Source organism: Equus przewalskii, chromosome 25, assembly GCF_037783145.1.
Source record: "Equus przewalskii isolate Varuska chromosome 25, EquPr2, whole genome shotgun sequence".
NCBI classification, from domain to species: Eukaryota; Metazoa; Chordata; class Mammalia; order Perissodactyla; family Equidae; genus Equus; species Equus przewalskii.
The window spans coordinates 30,867,336-30,892,712 of NC_091855.1; the positions used below are offsets into that span (position 1 = coordinate 30,867,336).

Below are 25,377 nucleotides of genomic sequence, written 5' to 3' on the forward strand. Positions count from 1 at the left end.
CCATGTTCATATTCTTTCTCTATTTAAGATCCTTGCCCGTAACTCATGGCCATTGTAGCCATTTCTAGAAAAATAAAGTAACAGGATGAAGTAGGCTGACAAGACTAGGTGTCCGTATTTTTCCTCCAAGGCAGAACGGAGATAGCTTGAAGCTGCAAAAATGGAGCAATCATATCCTTCTCCCATTTCAGCCTAAATGTGAATTTCAGGAAGATTCATGTTTGAAATGTTTTTCTTTATATCTTTCTGGGCTTGCTCCAGCACTCTGTTTCTGCTGGGGTTAGTGTACCGACGACAAAGGAAGTTGTCATCTATCTCGCCAAACCCTTTGAAACAGGAGAAATGTGTTACAGTCAACAAAACATGAGCACAAGATAACAACCTGCTAAGATTCTTTGTTTTTTAATGTTTTCTCCGGCAACCACAGCATGCAGAATTGCAAATGAAATTTATGTAGAATAAGCTTTTACTCAAGAAATGCACTTCTGGAGAGATAATTGCTCTCCATTGCATAAGCAAATTACACCGTCTGTTTATAGGAAGTTACACCTTCAGCAAGGGATGTACGCATCTTCGTTGGAGCGTTCACTACTGAGTCTTAGAAAAGATATACAATAGTCTTGATGTAATACCTGGAGTGGTGTCGAGCTAGACTACAGTCCTTTTTCAAAACCTTGGGGCCAGTTGTGTTTTAGTTTTTTGCTTGTTTGTATTTTGCCACTGTTGTTTCGGAATTTAAAACGACAACGGTATGTGGCTTGTGCAGCATATTACATAACATTTGCAGCAGGCACTGGGGCAAAACCACATGAATAAACACATTGCTATTTCTGCAGGTTTGGGTACGAATAGTCACACCAAGTAGGACAAGTAAGGTCTCTAAGTAGCTTTATGTGTTTTGTCATAAAATTAGTCAAGAAAAAAGTAAATACTTTTTCTGAGATTGGTGGATTTGGAATGACGGATGAGGAAGGATTTTGGATTTGTGATATTAGCAACAGTATAGTAACTACTAGTCTTATTTTTAAACACTTGCTCCATGCCAGGCAGTTATGGCAAACACTTTGTGTGCACGATCAATAATTCTTATAAAATTTTGCGTGATTGGTATACTGCCCATCTACAAATGAGAAAACTAAGAATCAGACAGGTCGAGTTACTGACCCAAAGTCAGCTGGATCGTGATTCAAATCAAACCTGGTTCCTCATTACAGTGCCTCCCTTTACTACCGTGTTTTATACATCTCCTAGGTGCTACCACGTCCTCCCAGACACAACCATGACATGCACTGAGTGCCAAGGAGTAGGCTGGTAGTAACTCTTTCCAAAAAGTTCCCAAGAACATCACCTGGCACATAATATCACTCAAACTTATTGGATGAATGAATGAATTGGTTAACCTTATTTTAAAATTCAATATTAAATCATGATGCTACCTTTAAGTAGTTTTCATGCATTAATGAGCTTATCACCAATTCTGCCCACCCAAGCAAGCAAAGCCCCTGCCCCAAGTCCCACGTCTCAGGGGACCCCATGCTTCAGACTGCTGCCTCAGAACTTCCCATGTCCCACTCCTGAGCTTGGGAGCCACTGAGGCAACCAGCCACCAATGTTTGAAATTTGTGAACCATTATGGAATGATTCTAACCATTATGAAATTTTAAGTTATTTTTATTCAAATCGTATTCTATTTGTTTCTATTATGAACTTGGCCAAGGACAAGAAATATGAGGAACTTTCATGTGCAAAAACAAATTAATGGAAACTATTAAAAGAAAATCATTTTGCAAATGTGTTTCAAGATCATCTTCATCATCTCTATATTCAAAAGACTGAAATTCTTATCCAGCAAAGCAAGATGTTTCCAGTACTTGACTAAATTTTTTTAAAAAATTTTCTATATGCCTTCCACTTTCTAGGTTCTGTGGCTATAGCAGTGAACAAAATATATTAAAGCCTTACTTTTATGGAGCTGGGATTCCAGTGTAGGAAGACAACCATAGCAAATAAGTAAGTAGATAAAATTTCAGGTAGTGATTAAGTGTTGGAAAAAAAAAAAAAAAGAAAGGGGATCCTCTTTCATACTCTGTAGTCAGGGAAGGCCTAAAGGATAAGACCTAATAGAGACCTGGAAAAGTAGAAGAGTAAGCTATGCAGATGTCTGAAGAAAGAGTGTTCTTGGCAGAGGAAATAGCATGTGCAAAGGTCCTGAGGTGGGAGTGTACCTGATGGAACATTTGATGCTATCTCTCTTTTAGCTATTGTGTTTTTAATTTCTTTTAGGGGAGGTTATGTTTAAGAAAGGAGAAAGGACAGCATGTTGAATTCAGATTTGAATGGTTCGGTAGAAGGATGACGAAGTAGGAGAGAGAGGACCACAGCAAAGAGAGATGCTTTCAAGGAAACGAGACAGGATCTGATGCACAAATGGAGGGTTAACTTTGGTTGGAGGACTGATCGCTCATTACCTGTAAAAGGAAGGAAGGCAGAATATGTGGATACAGATCAGGGTAAGGTGATAGATTTGGTGATAAGTATATGTGATAGATTGTGTGATAAGTATATGTGAAACTCTCTTCTGATGCATTTTATTCCCTCAGTAAAATAAGAAGCAGGCTTATTAATTGCATGCAATGAAAGGGATTATCAAACTGGAGATTTGTGAGGAATGGTGTGAAATGGTTGTCTGAGAGAATGCAACCGCTAGGTTTGATGTTAGGTCATTGTAATGTATTCATAGGTTATTTAGTATTTATCCTGCTCGAAATGGGAATACTTGCATCGCTCTTCAATTTTGAAAATACACAGTTTTTGTATTATCAAATATTGCTTCTCCTCCATTGTGTCTACCATTCTTATTCTAGAACTCCAATTAGACACAAGTTAGAGCTTCTCAGTTCCTTTCTACTCTTCACACATTTAAGTTTTGTCTGTCTCTTGCCTACATTCTGGATGAATTTTTTAGCAATAGCTGTCAATTCACTAATTCTCCATCTATATGAAAGTGACAGATTATGCGAGTATTGAGATTTTTTAATAATTTCAATGACTCTCTATATTTCAAGTTTTATAAGTTTTTCCTAACTATCTTTCCAGTTTTCTATTTGCTTGAATTAGCTTCATAATTTCTTGTTACTTTTATGACTGTCATTTCTCCATTTGTTTCCTTGAGCATCCCGGCCGTGTTTGCCAAATGGCTACATTAAGTTAATCTCATTAGGAGTAAATTCATATTCTGATTGTGGATCTATTTTTCGTTTTATGTTGCTGTTCTTGGCATTGTTACTTTGCATTGGATTTTCATTGTGCGATTTATTTATTTATTCATTTTTCTCTCCTCCCTCCTAATTAGAAGCTCCCACGTTTGGACCTAGATCTTATGAAGACATGGTAAAGCTCCTACCTCAGAAATATCAGGGTCCCAGGATGCAACAGACAAACCAGGAGTAGCCTGACTCAAGGCCCAGCTACGACTGTGTCTCTGCCTCCCGACATCTTAGTTAGAGCTTCCGCTAGAGCTGTAGCCCTAAGCAATGGGCATCCAGTTCCTCCTTCAGTGTTCTTTCTTGGCAGAGGTGCAAAGTGTCCCACATCATCTTTTAGATTCAGGTGAGAAGCCTGGTTCTGGCCCCAGCCCAAGAAGAACATTTTAAATTATCTTTAATGCACAGGCGCTGATCTCCTGTCACCACCACCTGCATCCAATGGCAGGAAACAGTTGGCCCGGGACTCCTACCACCAGCCTTTCACATTCCTGTTCTTTGCCTGGACCAGAGTGCTTATCATGTTTTCAAGTCTCCCTGTGTGTTTTTCATCTCTCTTTATATTTTCCTTTTGATTCTCCGTACTTAAAGTAGACAGGCATATCAAATTGTGAACTCACTTCGCCAACTTGACCTGAAGTCGATTTTTCTAATATGCTGCACAGTTATCAGAATAGAAAAATGATGAGAAAACAAGCCCTTACCAGAATGTTTCCTCAAAAAACAAAAGAGCTTCAGGAAAACACGTCTGGGCCAATTCCTACACCTTTCACATCTCCCAGTCTTTGCTGATTTTGCCTGTCTGTGCAGTTTGTAAACGATGTTGTTCATTTATCCATTCATTTATTCATGAAAAAAGTAATTACTGAGAACCTATTACCTGTGCTTGGCTAGGTGCTCATGATGAGGCAGTGCACAAAGGAACAGACTTCCTGCCCTCAACTAGAACAGATGCATGGCCACACAGGGGTCAGGTCACAAGGGAACAGCATAATAATTATCACAGTCATGGTATTAAAGTGATAGCTAGCATTTATATTTTAGTTATTATATTCTGGGCTCATTACACACACACACACGCATATACACATTTACACACACGTAACGGTCCATACAACTCCATGATTAAAGTACTCTTATTATCCCCATTTTATGAATTATGAATGCGGGTCAGAGAGGTTAGAGAACTTGTCTAAGGTCATGCAGCTAAAAATGGTAGAGCAGGGACATAATCTGAAGCAGACAGACTTTGGATTTCACGGTGCTAACCCCTCCTCTCTGCCTCTGCATTTTTGAGCATCCTGTTCTAAACATGTCTGTGGATGCACCGTCTGCCCAGAAGTGTGCTGGGTATAAACATTCAGGGTTAATATGATACTGAGCTGGTCCTCAAGGAGCTGTTCATCTTCTGTCTATTCCTCTGAATTAGTTCTCTATTGTTACTGTACAAATTACCACAATTTAGCAGCTTAAAACAACACAAGTGCGTTATTGTACAGTTCCGTAGGTCAGAAGTCCTGTAGGCTTAGCTGGTTTCTAGGCTCCAAGACTCTCAGGGTGTCAGAAGGCTGGGATCTTATCAAGAGGCTCTGGGAAGAATCTGCTTCCAAGCACATTTAGGTTCTTGCCAGAATTCAATTCCATGTGGTTGTAGGACTGAGGTCCCCATTTCCCTGCTGACTGTTGGTCAGGGGTCATCCTCAGCATCACCATCAGAGGCTGCCCACATTTCTTCTTCTTTCATTTTTCAAAGTCAGTAACAATGAGCTAACCTTTCTCATTCTTGAAACCTCTCCCCTTTTGCCTCATCTTTCCTCTGCCTCCCTCTTTTGCCACGTCTTAGCTTCTTCTGCCTTCTCTTCCTTGATTACAATGAGACAACCTTGATAATCAAAGATAATCCCCCTATTTTAAGGTCAACTGATTAGTAATTAGTGACCTTAATTCCATCTTCAAAGTCCCTTCAGAGCAACTAGATTAGAATTTGACTGAATAATCAAGGGACAGGCATTTTAGGGGGACATTTTTTAAATTCTGCATACCATACCCTCACTTTGAGAACTGTCAATGTGTACCAATATCTTCTCTAGTGATACCATCCAGCACCCAGCAGAAGCAAACATGGGTATCCTTCCAGAGCATGAAGCACCAAAGACCTAAGGTAGAATTGTGGGCAACTGAATAACAAGGAGGAGTCACAGATGCCCCACGAAACTGTCAAGCAGCATCAATACAACTGAGGCAGAACTGGGGGAGGTGAGAGGATACAGAGACTTTTAAAGCAGAGAGATCAAAGACACAGCTCAATGGAATCCACCATTTTGCCCCAGGCTGATCACAATCAGGGCCTGTCTATCAACCACTCCCAGACTTTCTGAGGAAACTGGGCTGTGTGACTGTTTCTCTTCTGCACCCCATGTAATTGTTCTTCAGAATTTTTAAAGATTGAAGAATGTACATATGATTGTAGTTCATTCTTATTCAGTCAGTACTTTAGTGTAGATAAATGATGAAGGGATGAATAGATAATCAGAGAGAGGAAGAGAGAGAGGATGCTCTTACCACCATGCCTTTCCTACTTCCCTGCACCACGTTCCACAACAATTTCTGCTGCCACTATCATAAGACTTTTTTTTAATAAATTGTTCAACAGCCACCTTCCATTCCAGATGACCAGATCTGTGAGATGAGCGTTATCATCCACCTTGCTCACTTCTGTACTTGCTGTTCATTGTCCAACACATTGTAAGCTCTCATCAAATATTTGCCAAATAAAATGAATTTTGGTAGCATGTTTCATAAATCAAAACTCCAACAAGAAGCACTTCAGCTTCCTAAGTCTTCCTCTGGCCTCCACGTCAAGAACACTTGAAGCTATAGGAGTTTGTAGACAGTGTCTGAACCCTCAGGAGTGAATCCCTGGTCCTCTCCAAATCAGACTCGGTTGGTGCTCCTCCTTCTTTTATTTTTCTCATGAGGAGGATTGGCCCCGAGCTAACATCTGTGCCAATCTTCCTGTATTTTGTATATGGGATGCTGCCACAGCTTGGCTTGATGAGCAGTGTGTAAGTCCATGCCCAGGATCCAAAACTGAGAACCTGGGCTGCCAAAGCTGAGCACATGAACTTAACCACTAAGCCACCGGGCAGGCCCTGTGCCTCCCTCTTAGAGTCAGGAAGTGGCAAGTATCTTCTTACTTTGACAGGAGGGGAAGAGTCATGGGAACTTGAATAAAGACTAGTGGTTGCAAAAAGGAGTTCAGGGACCTATGGAAGATGTTTATTTGGCTTGAACAGTTTTGTTTTGTTTTGCTTTGTTTTAAACTGACTAACTTTAGATTCTAATGCATTTTCAAATATGCCCCACTCCCCAGCACTCTCTATTACTTAGAGCAGCCCAATTTCACTTATTTTTGCTACATGCCTGGTCCCTACAGGCATTTATGTTTCTTTCTTCACAGCTGCACACGCCACCGACCCTAGTAGATGTAAACCCACCCACCAAGTTCACATGAGGAAGAGGGGGCCCTATTGCCCCTAGCTTTGGCTTGCCACCCCACTGGCTGTCCTAACCCTGAGACACCTTTGGGTCAATTAATCGTACCAAGAGGCACGTCCTCAGGTTATCTTTCTCCTGAGTTTTCATTTCCTCTCTTCTCCTGCTCTTGTTCATTCTTTCAAGCACTAGTTTTTGACACCTCGTCTTTGCCTTCTCATCACCATCACAACTTGCTGGGACACAGGTATGACTTGGTCCAACTAGTTGCTTCGCATAAAAAGGAGTTGCGATCTCCTTCCCCTCATTCTGAGAAGGCTGAGCTTTTTGGCTTGATGCCATTGGCATTCATTGTGTTAGAAAAGAAAAGCAGAACGGAACAGATCTGCCATTTGTTTGTTTGTCTGTATTTGTTTGTTTTTGGTTGCTTTTGATCCATACTTCCACGGTCTTGTTCATGTTCCATATTAACCATCCTCACAATAACCATTCTGGGGTACAGAATACTCTTCCCCATAAGTGGAATGACCAGATGTCCTACTTGCATGGGATCATTCCTGTCCATGCCTGTTGTCCATTTGTAGCATCTTCTTTTACTCTCAAAAGTGTCAGTGTTTGAGCAATAAATTACATGGTTACTACCATCCATTAGCCAAGTCAGTGCAATATCCCTGTTAAGAATGCCAAAATGCCAGGCCCCTCCTTGCTCACTGTGATTTTCAGTATTATATTGTGAGAAACAAAAAGAAGCTACACTTTTCTAGATCTTGCCTCCCATCTACCATGACTTATTTCGTTCTTCTTTACAAAACTCTCAAACATAGCTCCTGTCTCTTCTCACCTGCTCCTTCTATGCTATTTGTTCCCCTATAATTTTCCCCATTGTATCTTGATGGCCTGTCCCTTTTCAGACTCTTAAATTCCCCTGCCATATGTATATTGATATTTCATTATTTTCTCTACACATTGGGATTACGGGTTTCTCTTTCATCTCAGTTTCGAATTAATATACCCTTCAGAAGGCTTCAGAGAAGCTGAACTCCTGTGAGCCTCATTTCTGAGTCCATTAGAACTTATTCGCTGGCCCCTTGTGTTGGTCAAACTCTGCTCTTCATGGTTATTTTATCCTTTCAGTTCTGGCCCTTCCCTTCTCCATTCCTAGGCTGATAAACTCCATGATTTTGAGATCAATTGCACTTCAATTACCTCAGCTTTTAGTGTCAGACTTTAAATGGTCGTACCCCACACTTCTTGTCTCTCTTCTGTTCAAATTTTGCCTCTGGCTGACTTTGTGCTTATCTCACTTGCTTCTAATTCAGTTCAATTTTATTTCCAAAGGATAGCTAGATAATGCTTTAATTTTGATAAATATACTTATACCCGTGAACGTTCTGTGGAGGTGGGAGAGAAAAATCTATGGATAATTGTGCCTTCAACAGAATTCTGCTATGGGAGCAAGTAATCAGGAGCCCAATCGTAGGTCACTGTGGTGGGCATGACACGTATTCAAAGGGACATCACCCACCAGTTTCCTGGGCACAGAGAACATCCCTCAGCCTCTCCCATTGTTCTCAAGGTAAACAATCCAATGGTCAGTCAGGGAAACCCATTCCTGAGACTGCCCTTATGTTATGTGAGTGGTGTGCAGATCGGCAGTTGTGCTGGCATTATTGCTTCCTGCCCAGTGTAGATCTGCAGACACGTATGTTTAGCTACATGGGTCCCTCCCAGGGACTACAAACCATCAACAGAGAGGCAGCCACCTCTAAAATATACCCTTTCTATCATGCTCAACGCTCAGGGTACCAGCTTTCTCGTCACCCTTTTCTTATAACAGATTAAAATCCAGCAGTGTTCAAAATTACCCTGAATGAGAACCATTGTTCTATAGTAGTTGTTTTCAATTCTCGTTTTGTTTATATTTGTTTAAACAATCAACACCCACCCCTACCCTACTTGGATCTGTCAGGATCCAAATAGGAAACCAAAAATCACTACAGGTATTTCAAACAGAAAGGATTAAATATAGGTATTGGTCACAGCTATGGGCTGGAGGAGCAAAACAGGAAAACACCTTATTGAGAGCCCAGGATCCATGTCTGCTGAGGGGCTTTCCATGGGAGGACATGAGCCACCTGAGTAGGATCCCAGGAGCCTGTGTAATCAAACCACTGCTACTGTCACCTTCACCTGTCACCGTGATCCTCTCAGTGATGCTGTCACCTTCACTGCTGCTGGAGACACGGCCAGACCCAGAAAGAAGAGAGTAGCTTCTCTCCCTTGTCTTCTGTGCTCCCTCCATTGAAGAGCGTCTACTGTCAGAGCCCATCCTGAAGCCAGTTGGCAAAGGAGTCTGGAAAATTTAATATGTGGAGTCCTGGGACCTTATAATGTAGAGTAACGTGAGTTCAAATGCAGCTGTAAATGAACAGTCAATGACTTGTACAAACTCTGTCTCTGTCCCCATCCCCATTTTTTCAGTTTTGTTTTGTTTAAGAAATGTGGTGTGGAATCCTGATATATAATAGCAGGGAAAGTAAAGCACCTCTGGCAGAATGAGTTTGGGGGCACCTGGAGCTGAACGCATGCCATCTCACCCTCCCTTTCTGCGATGGTCTGTAGGATACTATTTGAGCCCCAGGATCAGCAGAACCCAGTTTAAAAATCCATCTCTAAAGGTTTTGTTTTTTTCACGTCGTGAGCAGAGGACTTTGTGGTTGGTTCTCTAAAGGCAAAGAAGAGATATGGACAGTTTTCCTTATATAAATGAAGATTTATTATAAGGATATAAGAGATTAAGAGAAACTCCTTGGCTTCTATCACAGTGTGTGGTATATAGCAGACATTCAACAAATATGTTTGAACAACTGGAGGTCATTCTTTTCTAAGATATGTGGTCACTCTGGTCTCAGATGTTCTAATATTGGAGTGCACCGCTGGCCTCAGAGAGAATGAGAACAACAGCTCAATGCAGTTTCCTGTGCAGGTTGGCAAGAGTCCCTTACTTTCTCAAAAGGAGGTTATAAGGGGTTGGGTTGTTCCCATACTGTGTTGCTCTCTTGTTGCATGGAGAGTGCCAAACCTGAACATCATTCTCTTTCTACTCCAGGCCATTTTTGGTTTCCGCTAACTCAGGCAATGGCCTTAGGGTAAATCAGTACAGCTCAGGATTGCATGACTCAATTTTTCTAACACTGCATAGCAAAAGCTATAGCAACAGGACGCAGAAAGATCCACTTAGGTCAGGGGAGCAGGAGCTTGGCAGACCTTTAGATCATCATGGACTCTTTTCCATGTAAGGACGGGCAGTTGTATAGGTCATTAACCTGGTGACAGGGTACCAGTTTGCTGTCATGATTTCAAGCCACAGCTCAAATACTTCCTTTTTTATGCTTTTCTGGAGCTATAAACCTGGAATAACTGTCCCTCTCCCATGCTCCTGTAGCACCTGGGCCAGACCTTTCTCATGTCACATGTATTGTGTTGAGATTATTTGTCTTGCTGTTTGTCTCTCTAACTAGGCCATCAATTCATTGACAGGAGGAAACATATTATTCAGTATTGTATCCCTGGGGTGGAGTCTGTGTCTGGCTGGCTCCTCTTGAACCAAAATAAGCCTCTGGCCTTAAATTAGTCACCTCCCAATAGCAATATTTCTCTACTTCTATAGTAGTAGAATGTCAGCAGGGCACATTACTGCCCAAAGAAAGATTGAATTTCCCAGCCTTTTGGTCATCTAACTGCAGCCATGAGGCTAAGGTAATGCCCATGCAATATGAGTGCGAGCAGTGTGCTCCATTCTGCGGATATTGCTTTTAAAAGGATAGAGTGTGAGCTCCATTGGCTGTTTTCCTCACTACTGCTGGCTGGGGGATGGTGAGGCCAGGGCAGTTAACTTGGATCCCCTCACGCAGGGGAAGTCATGTATCAAGGAGGGCAGAGCGGGTACCCGCCCTGCCCTGGCCACTTTCCTCTGATTTCCATATGAAGGAGACACATATTCCAATATTTTTTTAATCCACTGTATATTGAGTCTCTTTGTTAGTTTACACACTAGCTAATACAACACTCTAGGTCCAAATTCTGAATAAAAGGAGTATCAACCAGGAGTTCAACAGGAAACAAATGACGCATACAAAAATTAGGATAACCAAGGAAGGTTTGTTTACAAATGGTTATTATAAAGGTGTGGTTGTAGGGGAAATCAAAGGGATAGTGCAGTACCCCAGGTCTAATAGTATCTGAGCTGTTAGCACTTCTAGGCCCTAAGAGCTGAGTTAAGGGAGTAGTTATTCAGCTCTTGATGGACAGGGAGATGGTTATGAAGAGTTGGAATTCTTAAGGGGAGCAGTGTCCTTCAGTCAAGGGACCACCCAGTTCAACACTCTGACCTCACTCTCCTCCCTCACTGCTCTCTCCCCCAAGGCTGACCTTTGAAGAATGGGAATACAATAGGAAGTTGAGCACCCAGGAACCCTACTGATGTCATCCATAAGGCCAGCCTCTTGGGGCACTGAGCAGCCTACAGAGGGATGAAGAATGATTGTGAAGGAGTACACAGAAGATACTCAGCTTAAAGAGTAGGTCTGCTAAAGACATGCAGAAAATATAGGCACAGAAAGAATAGCATTATATTCTGCTTTTATGGCCTTATCTATGTTTATTTATTTATTTAGTTTTGGTGAGGAAGATTGTCTCTGAGCTAACACCTGTAGCCAATCTTCCTCTTTTTGCTTGAGGAAGATTGTTGTTGAGCTAACATCTGTGTCAATATTCCTCTATTTTGTATATGGGATGCCACCACAGCATGGCTTGATGAGTGATGTGTAGGTCCGTGGCCAGAATCTGAACCTGTGAACCCCAGGCCACCAAAGCAGAGTCAGTGAGCTTAACCCCTACGCCACCAGGCAGGCCCCAGACCTTACCTATGTTTAAATGTGGATTTTTAAATTAATTTCTAAGAAGCTGCCTAATTAGGAACTCAGTGGGATTTATTTCCTCCCTTATTGCTGATAATGTGATGACAGATTCAATAAACAACTCAACAAACATTCCTTAGACATCAACTGTGTATCAGGCATGGTGCTAGGTGGTGGAGACTAGAGTCTGGGGACTGATCTCTGAGGAGCTGATGGACTAAGCATATTTTTCATTTAATCTTTTCCAGCACTTCAACTCAGGGTATCCTTAGTTTCTTGCACCATCTTTTAAACAATTTTCTTGAGAGTTATGAAGCATGATAATGACAGCTGTCCACATGTTTATTAAACTCATATTTAATAAATATAGGTCTATCGAGAGAAAAGTTAGTGTCTGGCAATGGTACACTGAAAATAATCAGCAAAGAACCATGATTACTGCAGCAGAGGCTTCAGAAACTAAAAGCACTCTGTCACATTATGATGGAAACTGTATCAGCCAGAGTTCTTAGAGGCAAGCAACAGAAACAAAATGTAACTATCTTAACCAAAAAGAGGCCTTACTGGAGAGATATCAGGAGTACAGTTGATGGAGTCTGAAGGGTCATGCATAAACTAAATGGGAAGAATCTAAATACAGTAATTAGAGAGAGACTCAACTGCTATAATAAAGAGATGCCCAAATATTTTGGATGACGTTTGCTGGACTTTACTTTTTTCTTACATAAAAGTCAAGCTAGTCCATAGAGGAGGGTCAGCTCTCTCTACAAAGTCAATCGGGGTCAAGGTCCCTTCTATTTTGTTGGTCTACCATCCCTAAGTTGCCCTTTTTTGCAAGGTCAGAGTTTCATTGATACAATGACCTCATTTAAACCTGCAGAAGTGAAGAAAGAAAGGAGAGTCAGAGCAAGGAAATGATCCAGTACCTGAAACCATCACTTCTGCTTACATCCCATTATTCAAAACTTAGTCATTTGGCCACACCTAGTTACAAGAAAGGACGGAAATTTGAGTCTGTAATTGTCAGTCATATGCCCAGCTTAAACTTTACCAAAATGTATAAGAGGAGAATGGATACACTGGGACTGTCAGCCGTCTGAGCCATATCAAGGGAATTCCAAAGGATTAGCCAAGTAGTAGCCACAGCAAACATCATTCTGTAGAAATAGTCTGATCTGTGTGCCTCCTTGGCCACTCCAGTGAGACTTACCTCTTACTACCCCTGCACATTTACATCATCCATTAAAGTTTCCGAATCTCAGGAAAAGTGACTATTGACCTAGCCAAAATCAGCAAGTGTCCACCCAAAGATACACTGAGGCAGGAAGAAAGGGAATGTATCCCTTTCAAATTCCATAGCAGGATGCAGCCTTAACACCCCTGAAATGAACATGATGAGGAATTCTGCAAATTGGAAGCCTAGAAGAGGGTACTTGATATTAGAAACTGAAATCTGCTATAAAATATATCATTATAAAGAAGTTCTTACCTTTAAAATTATTCTATAAAGATTTTCTTTCATTCACTTCATTTGTCTATTAGTTCTAGTTCCACGTATTATAAACTCTGTGAGTTATGGGTGGCACGGTGCTGAGAATGTCATTATAAATTCTTAATCAAAATTCTTGATCTCTATCAAATGGAAAAAAGTCATGATTTTGGTGAATTATTGCGTATTCTCATTGATCTAATAGCTTCAAGCTAATGTCACAGAAATAACCCCCAGGTACAGTTCCATAAGAGTGGAAAGAGCACGACTTTGGAGTCAGGCAAACCTGAATTTAATATGTGTAGTGTATTTTGGCCAAATAAGTTTACCTCGTTGAATTTTATTTTCTCATGTATACAACAGGCATAATAGTCTTACCCTATCGGGCTATTTTAAAAGCCAAATTAGAGCATAAATAAGTACTACTTAGCATGTGGTAGGTACTCAGCAATTATCAGTTTCGTTCCCTACCACTTCCATCCCCCAGGTATGCTTCATTTGGTTGCCAAGATAATGCGATGTCTGCTGTAGGGGATACAACATATATTCCAGTTAAAAGGCATCGTTTCTGGCCAGAAAACATATGGCCCACACACATGAATAACTTGAATTGCATAGGCAGTTTTTCTAATGAGTACTTCTCCCTCATCCGAATTATAGCTTAAGCCTGTCTGGAATTCTAAACAGTTAACAGTGTGAAATCTGACTGATTTAGAGAGGTGGATCAGAGAATGTTGCAAAGATCATCTATCTGATTGGTATCCCAGCATAATTTTCAAAAAGATAAAAATATGACTTATGCAAACATAGAATGACCAAGTGCCTAATGTTTTCTTCAGCTCATTAATTAAAGACAGAACCAGTAAAATGATAAACGTAGTTCAAAGCATCTTAGGAATGGTGATGTATATAAGTGAGTCAATCAAAGAAAAACTGAAATTAATTTGGTAATAGATAGAACATTGATTAATGCCCTACAGAGCAATAAAACTGTAACCTTTGAGATTATCTCTTTTATTGGAAGACATCCTCAAGTCAACATGTAACTTCTTAGTGTCTGGACCCTAACCAAATAAATAGCAAAGTCAAACAAATATACAGTCTCCTGGATAATTAAATAAACCTTGTATGACCCTGTTAAACAACATCCCAATATAACATTGAAAGAACATGGAATCATCCTTTTGGCTTTATTTTCAAGTTTTAGGTAATATTTTTCTTATCAAATACAAGCTCATTGTTAACTGACTATAGCACCTAAATATAGGTACTGATTAACAGCCTTATTTGGGTTATTCAAAAAGAATCAACTGCACACGTCACCGTTTCCAACTTTGAAGCTAACTGATGCAACAATAGTCAAAACCTCACATTCACCACGCAAATCATTTTTCTAAGGGATGCAACAACTCCCTCTTTCTCTTCCACTCCGTTTCTTGACCATAATTTCACAATTCCCTAACAACAAAATGACATATGTGAAACATATTTTTTTCAATAGTAACAGAAATTAACTTTCTACAAGTTATTATTATTGAGTGACCCCAAGAAGTTATGTGCAAGAAGACTCCCTTTTGCCCTATCTACCTACAGAAACCAGTGCGAAAGAAGGTAGATATATTTTAAAGTTCACATTCTCTTTAGTAAACTAGGAATTCTGATTTTAAATGACAGTCAAACTGTCTGGTAGCTCCAGGGCTGGCCTGAGGCAAAACTGTAAAATTTGCAAAGTGTGATTTTCGTTTTCTTTCGTCCTCTTCCTGGATCTTCTCTACTTTTTTCTGCCCATCTGTCCATGACAATATTCACTTATCTTGGCTATTCAATCTAATCTCCCATGATACCCTGCTCCAGACTGCCCTTTCTAGCAAATGCCTCAGACGTGGGAATTTTTCCATTTCAGAGAATAAGAAAGTCCTATGCCCCTGTATATTCATTGTACATGCACAAATCCTTCTAGAAATGATTTCTGCTAAATGTAAGAAACTGCTTGGTTCTGATGTATCAATTTTCTCCTCATCTCATATAATAGTATGTGTGGGTATTTTGTGTAAGTAATTTACCTAGCATCTGATGGTGAAGGGTAATCAATAACAGGGCTTTGTGGAGGCAGGCTTCCTCAGGGGTCCTCTAAAACCAAACCTGTAGCAGCATGATTGGGTGGCCTATATTGACCGACCCTGACTGCCCATGTTCAGACTAATGCTGCCTTCACCCTCATTAATGAAGTCTTTATTATGCTATGAGTCTGATGTTAGGTCAAATATCTCTTTTTTCTTTCATCTTCTCAGAAATTGAAGAGTCTGGATATATAGAAAGGTCTTTTTATTAAGAGAAATGACATGAAAAGGTAATTTAAGAATGACCCATATCTTGGGAACTATATAAGGCAAAATTCTCGCTTCATCTCATGAATAATGTACCTAGCACAGACTCATGCATATGTGGGTGTCTGATGTTTGTTGTTTTCTCATTTTGAAATCTTCCATATTTTTTTTTAAAGATTAGTACCTGAACTAACATCTGTTGCCAATCTTATTTCCTCTTCTTCTTTTTCTTTTCCCCAGTGCCCCCCAGTACATAGTTGTATATTCTAGTTTTAGGTCCTTCTGGTTGTGGCATGTGGGACGCCACCTCAGCATGGCTTGATGAGTAGTGCTAGGTCTGCACCCAGGATCTGAACTGGTGAAACCCTGGGCCACTGAAGCAGAGTGAGCGAACTTAACCATTAGGCCACAGGGCTGGCCCCCATATATTTTATTTGTATCAAATAGAAGCAAAATTCTGCTTAAGTAAACTCATTTCTATAGCATGGGCATAAGTTATTTCAAATAAGAAAATATTCATTGAATATCTACTATATAAGGCACTCTAGGTATTGCAAAGAATACAAATATCACATAATATATCAGAGGTTTCTAAACTTTCTTGGTTCACAGCATCCTTAGTGTCTCATTAGGTTTTTTCATAGCACTCACTTAGTGAAAAGAAATATCTAAGTATTTCATTTCTTAAACAATTAGGTCCTATCAACTTACTAACTATTTGTAAGAAGTTGATAGCCATTTGGAAAATAATACACAAAAATTGAAAGAAAATATAATATTTTTTTATTTTACTCTTATTTATTAATGGGATGTATATGCCTGTTGAACACAGCACAAATTCTCAAATGCTGGGATCAGATTGGACATTGCTATTCTCATTTCTTGCCCTACATTAATTTTTTGCATTTGTTATGACAGCAAAATCCAACTTGGCAAAATGTGACATCATGAATGGGAATATAGTATGATCTAATATTGAAACGGTGAACTACCTCAAGCTTGTGGTTTGTGCAGCGACTGACAGATGTCAACTGTCACTGCTTCCCTTGAGAGTCTAAAATAGCCAGCAGCACCCCTGTAAATTCACTGTCGGACCCCAGAGTGCAACAGTGCACAGTTTGGGAACCATATCAACATACATTACTATTACTATTCTCAAAGAATTTACAATTTATTAGGTATTAATATCCTCAATAACTATCATGAAAATAGAAAATACATTTCTAAAGATTAGCACTTGGAAAGATCAAGCCTGGCTTTAAAAAAAAAAAACAAAGATGAATTTTAAGAATAACCTCGAGGTTTGGGTAGTATTTTGACATGTAAAGACAGAGACTGGAGGAATCATGATGTCAGAGCTACAGGTCCTTCTGAATATTTTGATGCAGGTTATGAACAAGATGCTGTGGATGAAAAGATAAGTAAAACACAGCCACCATCCTCAGGGTTGTTCACTCATCTTTTAGTAAAGGAGGTATAGCAAATTACCTAATCTCGTGGGAAATAGATGGCGTGAAGGATGGGGAGTGGGAAGGAGTGATCCAATCTAAGATCTGAGATTATGGATCCAGCAAGTGTAATGCCAGTATAAGAAATAATCCAGCTCTCTCACTATCATTACTAACAAACTAGTAGGAAATATCAGCTACTTCTCTTGTTACTCATGTGACCGTAAAAAATTATCCAGAGCAGAATTCATTTCCTCTAACGTGGACCTATCAGATTAACGAGCAAAATTTCCAAATCAGATAAGCAAAACATCCTGAAATTGAAGAGACAAATCCTTGCTCCATTTTTATTCATTTCCCAAATGAATCAAATTTCCCAAACTATTGCTCTCTACCTTTTGCCAAACCACAATTAAATTTATAAGTTCTGGCATACTAAAAAATATTAACAATTTTACCTAGACCTTTAAAAGTGCTTGTGTAACACTAGCACAATTTATAATTTAGCAGCTACTGGCTGATATGGTTTTAAACTTAAATAGAAATTATTAAATTCATATGTCTAAACCCACACAGCCTAGAAACATACACTTACTGAGCAAGAAATTAAAGCAGTCCACAAAATATTATAACACTTCATTAAAAATAGTCCCCCTTAAGGTGTTATTATCCATTTATCAACTAAATTGTAATCCACAATAAGTACGACAAATATTTTAGTATGGCTGCCTTAAATTAGGATGAAGTTCTTGATGGATTAAAGACTTCCAAAATAAATGATAGCTCATCAGTTGTGACTTGAGAAGCTCTATCATGTTTTCTGGCCAGTAACTACACTGTTTGTCCTCAGCTGGGTCCCCAAAGGTCTGCCATTGTGGCCATTTTCTCAGGTTAAATCATTAGATATCTTTCAAAATGAAAATGTTAACTTGGTTGGAGGTAATACATGTGAACACTTTTAATACATTTCCTGACATATAGAAAGCATTCAATAAATGCTTGTTATTACTTTTTAATGAATACATTAACACTCAATCTATGAGTAAGGAGTCATTTGTCAAATTAACTGTCACTTAGCAAAGTGGAATCAGAGAGAACAGGACAAGGAGAGAGAAATTTGATTGGGGATGGGGAAAACAGAAAGAGTCTGTTCCAAACTGAACTCTGACCCAGAGACACTCACAGACGGCTTACTGCGATTTTAATATTGATGGGTTTTTTTAAAGATTTTTTTTTCCTTTTTCTCCCCAAAGCCCCCCGGTACATAGTTGTATATTCTTTGCTGTGGGTCCTTCTAGTTGTGGCGTGTGGGACGTTGCCTCAGCGTGGTTTGATGAGCAGTGCCGTGTCCGCGCCCAGGATTCGAACCAATGAAACACTGGGTCGCCTGCAGCAGAGCGCGCGAACTTAACCACTCCGCCACGGGGCCAGCCCCTAATATTGATGTTTTTAAAGAGAAGAGAAGGATATTGCAGACATGCTTTACCTTCTTCAGATTTTTTCTTTGGGGCAGCCATAAGGATAATTTTTATCCTTCATGCTCTCTTCTTTGCACCATTCTAGTACTGGTAATCTGCTCTTAGCTGCTGGCTAGGTGTTACAAAGAGTGGCAGTTGGAAGGCATTGTTAAAATTGAAAGAAAACATAAGAATCACGCTACGAAATGGTGAATTCCACTTCTCCACTGGATCGTCGATGGTGGATTTAAGGGTTTCAAAATGTCACCTTGAGAGGCTGGACAGGAAGTCTTGTGTATATTTGTCTCTGTCTTTGTTTTCATTCAATATGGCTGCCTGAACTTCCATTAACTCTTGCTCAGGCAACATTTTCTGGGGGAAGTTCATAATTCGTCTTCAGCTGCGATCTCTTCCATAGCTCGCATTTCCTCACCCCCAACTGTCAGGGCCATCTGTGCTCTCTCTTCCCCAGGAAGGCCCCTTGTGCCAAGTCTTTCTCCCACTCTCATGCCTCCCTCCACGGAAAGAACATACAGATATAACTCTGAATTGGCAGGCAATTTTAAAACACTAGAGTTCGTAATAATGCTAGATAATATGTTCCAAATACGGTTTATTTCAAATTACATAGAGCCAGAAGAATTAGCGATGAGTCATATAATACAGAACCACAAGTTTCACCAGGTCAAATTCCCTGCAGACCCAACACTACAGAGACAAACTTTATAACAACGAATGATGTTGTCACCCCGGGGAATATTACAGTATTCTTCCTATTAAGTTCAAGTAAACAAATCCTTTTCCAAAGGGCTCAGCTCACTGATTTTAGGAATTTTACACTCATAGGAGATATGTCCACCTACCACTGAAAAGATTATCTGCTGGATGTCCAGAACTGTCATGTGTTCTCCTCTTTCTCCCCAAATCCATCCCACTTGGTTTATCACACATACAACGCACATGTGTGTGAGTGGGTATGGGTAACACATTAAGTTTGATAACTTTACTTAGAAACTGAATATCTCACCTAGAAATTTTATTCTTCTCAAGAACTACACAGAGTTACAGAAGTATAAAGGAAAGGGAACAATTCCAAATCAGGGACCTCCTTTAGAGATTCTCAATGGTGACTGCACATTGGAATCATCTGAGAAACTTTAAAAAATGCAAATACTTGGGTCCCTCTCTGAGAGAGTCCAGTATAACTGGATAAGAGTGGGCCCTGATCACATGGACTTTCACAAGCTCCTTGGTGCTTCTGATATGTCACCAAGGTTGAGAGCCACTGCTTCAGAAGGAAGGACTGCTGCCACATGCTTCACTTCCAGAGGTGGACGCTGATACATATCAGGCCACCACTGGCATGTTACATATTATGAACACATATGAGCAGTGAGGACGTGTACCTACTATGGGCCAGCAGCCATGCTAAGTATGTTGTATTGCCTCATTTCATTCTCAAGACAACCCTATAAAGACTATATTAAATTACTGTTTTTCAGATAGCGAAACTAATATGTTCCTCTCAAGATGATGAACTAGCAAGAACTGCTGGTTTCTCCCTTCAAAATACGCCTGGAGAAACTACTGAAGCAAGAGAGAAGCGTGAATCTGAAGAATGAACAACAGCAAAACTGTGAGAATCTCTTGGGGAATCTGAAGGTTCTTGCGAGTTGGAGGATACCTGTGAAAGACAAGCTGGGAGGGGCTATGCTGGGGTCTGGAGCAGAGAGCAGACAGAGGGAGCAGAGGAACGAGAGTCTGAAGAAGGTTCAGTTCTGCTCTTTCTCTTCACCAAACCTTCACCCCCTCACCCACACTCAGGAAGGGAAAATCATTGGCTACACCATCACCTCAAGGATTAAGGGACACCAGAGTCCACAGAGCAACAGCAGAGTAGAAGAAAGGCCCTGCTGGGATGGTGTGTTAATAAAACGGATCTTGGTGGCCAGTCACCCTCTCAGCCTTGTGTTTCTTCACCTCCAATCTTCCAGAGTTACAGGAAGGGATACTGTACCTTCCAAAGCTGAATCTCTTTTAGAGTTTAGATGTGCCTTCTTGACCCAAGCAGATGGCCAGTGGTCTTACAGCAAATGGGTGTTGTCAAGAGTGGCCAATGATGACCAAGGCTCAGACCACTTTCTTTCCTTAAACCAAGAGTTCTGAACCTGAAATTCAGAGCATTTCCTTCAGTGACATATATGGAAAACCACAGTAGTATCAGCAGTATCTGTGACTTTGTTGCCAATTTAATCTCAGATATTTTCTTATCAAATTACAGTTGTTACAGATATTCTGAAATAGCCTTTATATTCATCATTCCTTCAAAATTATGACAATTATTTATTAGGCATGATTCTAAATTTTGTTATTTAATATAGTAACAAAAACATGTAGATAATTATAAACACAATATGTTCCACTGTTTTTATAACTTAATTTCTATATGATTGGTTTCCTTTGTAATCACATAAATTTTATTTTATGCATTTAAAAATGACATCCTGACAAGGGTTCTATAGGCTTTCCCAAGCTGCCAACGGGGTCCATGGACCAGGGAGGATTAGGAGTCCTGCCTTAATCTCACCAGAAGGAATCCAGAAGGGGCTTGGGGTCTTCTGTAATGCGCAATAGCCGACTATGGCAGAGTGGTGAACTGATGTTCAGCATTTGTCCATACCTCCTCCTAGTTTGCTTTCCTCTACTGCAGAGGCTGTAATGCTATGAACCTATATTACCAAGACTTCAAGAGAAAACTTGCTAGGTCATAGCATACATGTGTGCATGCATATGTGTATACTTCTATATCCTCTATAATCTGTATCTTTATCCCTCTGCTGATGCGTGTGTGGGCATGCATACACACACATACACACTCACACGCAAATATATCTATACATGTACACATACTCACACACACATGTACATTACTCTCCAGAGGAGGCATGCCCATCTACCCTCTCACACGTAGTGCATGAGGGTTCTATATCCCTATCACTTGTGGCAATCTAGATGCCCATTCCTGGAGGAATGGAGGGGTAAAATATAGTGGAGATATGCAATGGAATAAAATGTAGACTTATATATACATAAAAAACATAGAACTTTTAACACATAATGTTGAGTGGAAAAGATAAAAAATAAGATCTATTGTATAATATAATTTATGTAAATTAGAACTATGTGCAAAGAAAGTAACAATACATGTTTTATAAGAACATATACAAATATAAGGATACAATCAAACACATTAAAAGGTTCACCTATGGGAAGCAAGAGTAACAGGACTGAGTAAGAAGGATAAAAATGAAATGAATAAATACAATGAGAGGAAACTTGCATGGACCAATGACAGTAATGTCCTTTGAACTGAAGAGAATGATTAACTCAACTCTCTGTACCTAAGTGTCTATCTCCACAAAAAAGAAATAAACTAACTCAAACAGTAGGTAATTCCCCTAAATTTATACAGATAATCCATGATGGAGATAAGTTTCAAAGACAGACCTTCCTTCTCAAATTATGGCTAGTGAGAGGGCAAGGAAACATACATGGCGCTACATATGTTTATATTTATTCTCTCAATTTGGTCGTTGAATCTATTGCCTGAGATATATGTAAGTGTACCTATTTTCTAGTCGAGAACACTGAGATTCATAGACACCACAGAACAAGTCACAGAGCCGGGAATTCAAGTCAGGTTTTCCCAACTTCAAAGCTCATGGTTTCCGATGCACAGTATGGGCTCAATGAATTCCGTCACTGCCGCATTCGCTGTTTAGTTTCGTTAGCATTTTATATAAGGTGTGACTTTCCAAGTAGCCACACTGATAATTAAGTCTCTGCAGACCCATAGAGTTAACATCAGACAATAGTTCCCTGTTTTCTCCTTCCAAAATGTTCACCAGTAGCAAGCTTTTATTGTACTCCATCTTAGAAGTGAACTGCCAAGTATGGTTGAAGAAACATTCCTTTTAACTGCTCTGGTATGTTCCTACATTTTGTATGGCTGTTAACATCAAAGAGCGGTCAGCTGCTGTTAGGGGAACACTCAGGGAAGAATTTGGGGGCTCTGAGACAGAAGCATTCATTTCTATAAATGTGAAGTAAAAGTCAGTCTTTTCATTACACAAAAAAGTAAAAGATCAGAAGTGATTCAGAGACCTCAGATGGATTGTGAGGGGAGAAACAAGGAACGAGTGAAAATGAGAGGGAAGAAAAAACTTGCTTAGTATTTTTTTTTTAAAAAATTAAAAATTCTCCTCTGAGAAATTAAACGATAGAGACCTGATGGCAGAGATTTCAAAAATAATGAGCCATCTTCTGAACTAATTGGTCTGCATAATGCGACTCTCTGAGAGCACAAGTGATTTCATTTGTTTGCAGAACATACATATGCTGTTATTCCTGGAAGGTTTGAGAGACTTCTAGAAAGGGACCAAAAATCACCTGGGAAAGTTAATGTCATCTCTTCTCTGATTAATGTGAATGATGAAAGCAGTTTCCAAATCTTGAAGGAATTAGAATAGCTTCCAGTGAGCCAGAAACAGCTGTCTTCCTCTGACGTTTAAGGAAAATAGATCCAGAAGGACACGATTCTACTGTCACCTTGCAAAGGATCTTCAGGGCAATCAATATTATTGCACTTAGGAGAGAAACCAGAATGACGTGATTTTGCCAGTCTTTTTTGCTTTATCCTTCCTGGCACCTTCTGACTACCACTGCCCCAGCCTTCCTCCTCCAGCCAAGGCTCCAGAGTTTTGTTGTAAGCGCAAAACAGGTTGAATTTGTCCAGTTTTAAAAGGAAGGTTACATTTCCAGTTCCCAAGTGATATTTCTTCCCTTCTTGAAAGAAAAGAAGCTTTGAATTAACACATGGAAAGAGTCAAGTAGCCAAATCTAGGGCATTGCAGGCTTGTTCTCGGCTTCCCCACTGCCTCCCTCAATGATATTCTCACCAATGGTCAATCCCACACTTTGGTTAAACTCCTAGGAGAATTGAAACTAAAGTTATTGAAATAATTAACTCCATAAATACTTAGTGATCAGTTATTACATCTGAGGCATACTGATAGATTCTTGGAATACCAAGAACAATAGCTATAGACATAGTTCTTGTCCTAATTGAGACTGCCGTCTAGCAGAAAAACAAATAATTACACAATTAAATTTTTAATGAAAATTTTAATGTGTCTGCTTTGTGCCAGTACTCTATGCTAAGTACTCAAGACTATTTCCTCTACTTTGTGCCAGTACTCTATGCTAAGTACTCAAGACTATTTCCTCTACTGCTCATAACAGCCCTTTGGAATAGATAGTATTTATCCACTTTACAAATATAAAAAACTAAGACTCAGGAATAATGTCATTTTTCCAAGATCATAAAATCGGCAAACAAAGGAGTCTGAATTCCTACAGATCTGCCTGATTCCAAAGCCCTTTTTGTGTTTTTTCAAGCACAGTTGGTCGTCTCCATGGATATGGATCTTCATGCATTCCAGCACCTATATTTCGGTTTGTTGAATTTAAGTCAATAAGGATTTATCCTGTAGAATGCCCCTTTACTTTTACTGGATCCAGACATTCCTAACACTGTCTTAAAACTAATATCTGAAACTGCAAATTCTGATGACAATGGTAATTAATCATCTCTTAGGCTGTCTTTTCATGGTCCACCTCTAGGGGTTTTTAGGGTACCATTTGTGCCTGACATAGAGTAGAAGATTCTCTTCCTTCATCCTAGAGATTAAAACAAGACTGACCAATTGCAGTGTTGCATTATATCCTTGGATATTATTTTATTTCCTAAGGAGAAATGATAATCTACTAAATGAAGATATTTTAAAGAGTTTATTTTGATCTAATAGTTAAAACCTGGTAATATGGTTCATTTATAAATCAACTGTTATTGCTTGCAGAAAACCCAAACATAAGTCTAAGGATGCTCTACCATGATCTCATCTAAGCCATTCCAACAAGTAAAGAAAAAATACTGGTCCTTTTTCATCTGGCATAGGCAATATGAAGTTGAAAAAGAATAATGTTCCAGGGATTCAAATAAACATACTTTCCTGTATCTAACCTACAAATGCAAAGTTCTCTCCAGGCTTTGAACTTAATCCAGCAGTGGGCAGGCCCACCCACTGTTTTCTCTCTTTGTTGACCTAGGTGAGATGATTCATGCATTGATCAAGAAAGAAACAACCATCCATCAAGGTAAGAGCCTTTGGCTGCACCAAACATCAGCAAATCCAGCCAGCATGCTGCCTACATTAAAGTACTCTAGCACATTAATTTCAAACCTGCACCCTGTAGATATATTTGGAGCAGTCTTGAGCTACTGATCTACAGACAAATAAATCACATTTAATAGGTCCTGTGCAACAGCTAATATTATCACCATATATAATCCATGTAAATCATCGTCTTGGAGAAAACGTTTTAAACATCTGAACCTTAGGGGAGAAACACACACACACACACACAAACACACATAATATTAGTGCTAGAAGTAGTATCAAGACAGAAAACTGTATAATTGGGAGCATCACTCACATGTTTATTGAAAAAACAATCATAGACTATTAACATTGGAAAAGAACTCAGAGCTTGTTTTTGCTTGCTTCCTACCCAATTCAGGATCCTCCTCTACAGTATTAAAACCCAAAGGTCACTTGGTGTCTGGTTTAACTTTCCAGGAATGGCAATGAACCTGTGTTACAAGGCAGTCCATTTTATTTTTTAATGTCTCATTGTCAGAAATTTCTTCTACCTAATAACCCCAAACTCATGTTTCTCTATTGTCTATTGGCCTTGATTAACCCATTAAGTTTATACAGAGGGAAATCTAACACCTCTCTCATGTGAAACGTGATCACAATCATTACTTCAGCAATTTCTAGGATTTTTTCCAAGGTATTCCTGAAGGTCACTATTGCCGCCAATTCTATTTGCCTTACTCCCAAATCTGCAGTTTCTA

At 39.6% G+C, this 25,377-nt stretch overlaps 1 long non-coding RNA gene across 1 annotated transcript in view; it reads right to left on the minus strand.

The window, feature by feature from the left end:
- The window catches only part of LOC139079223 (uncharacterized), a 33,729-nt gene extending 13,163 nt beyond the window's left edge, over nt 1-20,566 (minus strand). Inside the window, exons 1-2 of the long non-coding RNA XR_011532632.1 lie at nt 20,416-20,566; nt 13,167-13,309 (exon numbers count right to left, since the gene is read on the minus strand). This is a non-coding gene — a long non-coding RNA (uncharacterized lncRNA). The remainder of the gene's footprint in view (nt 1-13,166; nt 13,310-20,415) is intronic.
- Between the last annotated feature and the right edge of the window lie 4,811 nt (nt 20,567-25,377).